The following is a 2620-nucleotide window of genomic DNA, read 5'->3' on the forward strand; positions in this document are numbered from 1 at the left end:
TGACTCTTTCTAGTTTCTCAATTTTTTTGCGTAAACTTAAATACAGTTTTCTTTTGAGAATAAACTGCTTCCCAGGTTTCATTTAAAAATGTCATGAGAGATTCTAAATCTTCATATTTAAATTGGTGTGGTGTTCTCAAGTTATGCATTATACTGTAAATATAATATTGGTTTTTAAATAAAAATTTTAACTTTTAATTTTACTAGAAAAAAGTAATTATAACGCTAACTGTTTTAAGAAGACTTACGTGTAAAGCGTTTGTCTTGTATCATTTATTGAGTATAATGTATTTGTAACAGAACGAGACATCTGTGACGCTAAACTTCTTAAACGTTGTATCTCTGGCGAGACCCCTCTCATGGTAACATTCAGACTGTAATTAGAATAAACTATAATAGTTAATATTTACTTGTTTACATCATACTTGTACACGATTTTTTAATAATTTGTTATAATATAGGTATAAAAGCTTGTTTTATATTTACTTTAATATGACTCTTTCTAGGTTCTCAATTTTTTGCGCAATGTTAAATACAGTTTTATTTTGAGTATGAACTGTTTCCCAGAGTTCATTTAAAGTTGTCATGAAAAATTCTAAATCTTCAAATTATCTAAATCTTCTTATTTGCTTTTAGCAAATTTTTTTTTGTATTTATATTGAAGATTTCGTTAATATCAATGTACATAAGGGATAGGTCAACTTATCGAGCTCAACCTTATGAATTGAGCTCAATAAATTGCGATTAATAATAATCCATCTTTATTCGTGTACAAATGATAAATAAACGTTTGGGAAAATCCCGGGCGAAACGATTTTAATATCATATATGGAACAAGACATAATAGACCTAAACGTAAATCATATTCCGCTATTTTCTAAATACGATTAGGTATGCAATTGCATATAATAATTCTCTGAATGACACTGATTACTCTTTAACAGTTATTATTTAATTCATTTAAAAATATAAAGCTACTCCATTTATAAAATTTCGTTAAATGTGTAATATAGACTAAGAATAATAATTATTCGTGAAAGATTCTTCTCTTGTTCCTTCGGATAATCATATCTTCTAAGGCAGGTAGACGTTTTTTTATAATTTTGTGAAAATGCAGCATAACTCCTTGAACTTGATGCATGTATGCATACAACGTGAATGGAAAAGAAGAAAGAGTCCCACAATAAGGAATGTTTTAGTTATATATAATAGTTCCTGTACGAATGTTGTCCTTCAGTTCTGAAGATGGTTGATGATCCTTAAAAATTTTTTATATAAATTTCATGTATTAGAACTGCCTTAATAATGAATCATCCTGCGTGTCATATTTGCAATTTTTTTTAAGTATTTTGTTTTACAAAAACGTTTGGGTGGTTTTTTTTCAAATGACGTTTTAAGTCGCTCATATCCCGATAATATTGATATTGTAGAATGGCAATATGTGCATACAGCTTCATATTTATTCTGTGCTGTCTTAAAATGGTTTTGTAAATTTTTTGGTAAGCGTATATAATCTTCGTCAATTATATCATGAATTAATAAATGTTTTCTTAATGCACTAATATGCGTCTTTTCCTCAAAAGTATAGCTAAAGTAGCGGCATTTTTGGAAATTTATTTTAGTATTAAAATTTCTCATTGGAATGCAATACCTCCACAAATGAGAAAGTCTTCCAGATTTGGATTGTTTAATTATTCTATATTGAAAATATATTTTATAAGAAATAATTATTTTGATATATAAATTTTATAAGATATATTTGAATGTGTGGCAATCGTGGCCCGAGGAGCAGCACGGCAGCTTTATAAATAGTAACTATTATAATTAGTTACTATTTATAAAGCTGCCGTTACTATTTTCTAGTTACTATTTTCTTTTATATTAATCCATGATTGATTAATTCATGATTTTGGTAAATGTTGACGTAAATTAGAAATATTTACGATTGAAGGAAATTCAGCTGCACAAAATTGATATCCACACATAATATAATTCGCATCAGAATTTATTTTTAAAGTGTAGTAATTCCATATCCATTTCTTTTCTAGAATACAAAAAGAAATTTCGTTTTCATCGTCTTCTTCTATTAATTCTTTTTTTAATGATAAAATTGATTCAATTTTAAAACTAAAAAAAAATTAAATTATTCTGCAATATATTATTGCTATTCCCTTACATATACAACAAAAAACGACGAGGACATTGTAGTTGAACACAGTGGCGACAAGTGTAATATTGCATTAGTTTAATTAAAATCTAAATTTATATTTTTTGATAAAATAATTATTAAATAAAAAACAATAAATATTAAAAGTATAATATGACGTATATTGTTACTTACTCTTTTAGAATTGTTACTTCCGGATGATTAGTTGATAAATGTTTCATCTAAATATTTTTTGAATATTTTATGCATTCCTCAAAGGGAATCCCGCAAATTTTACATTCGATAAAATTTGTTGTTTTTGAAAAAAAAGATCAGTTAACTTTGTCTTTGGATCTAAGCTATAAAAAATTAACGCAAAATTCTAATTAATAGCTCTAATTAAGAGAGGAGACACAAAAGATATGCAATATTTTATTATATATTTAAAATACTGTATATGTGTGTGCACATATG

The 2620-nt window shown here is 26.4% G+C and overlaps 1 long non-coding RNA gene across 1 annotated transcript; it reads right to left on the reverse strand.

Moving 5' to 3' along the window:
- Nucleotides 1-474: 474 nt before the first annotated feature.
- On the reverse strand, nt 475-2576 carry LOC105458965. Its single transcript, XR_975601.1, has 3 exons — nt 2342-2576; nt 1944-2044; nt 475-1258 (listed from the first exon to the last, which is right to left on the reverse strand). It is a non-coding gene; the product is annotated as an uncharacterized LOC105458965 (long non-coding RNA).
- Between the last annotated feature and the right edge of the window lie 44 nt (nt 2577-2620).

Source organism: Wasmannia auropunctata, unplaced genomic scaffold, assembly GCF_000956235.1.
Source record: "Wasmannia auropunctata unplaced genomic scaffold, wasmannia.A_1.0 LD334247.1, whole genome shotgun sequence".
Lineage (NCBI taxonomy): Eukaryota > Metazoa > Arthropoda > Insecta > Hymenoptera > Formicidae > Wasmannia > Wasmannia auropunctata.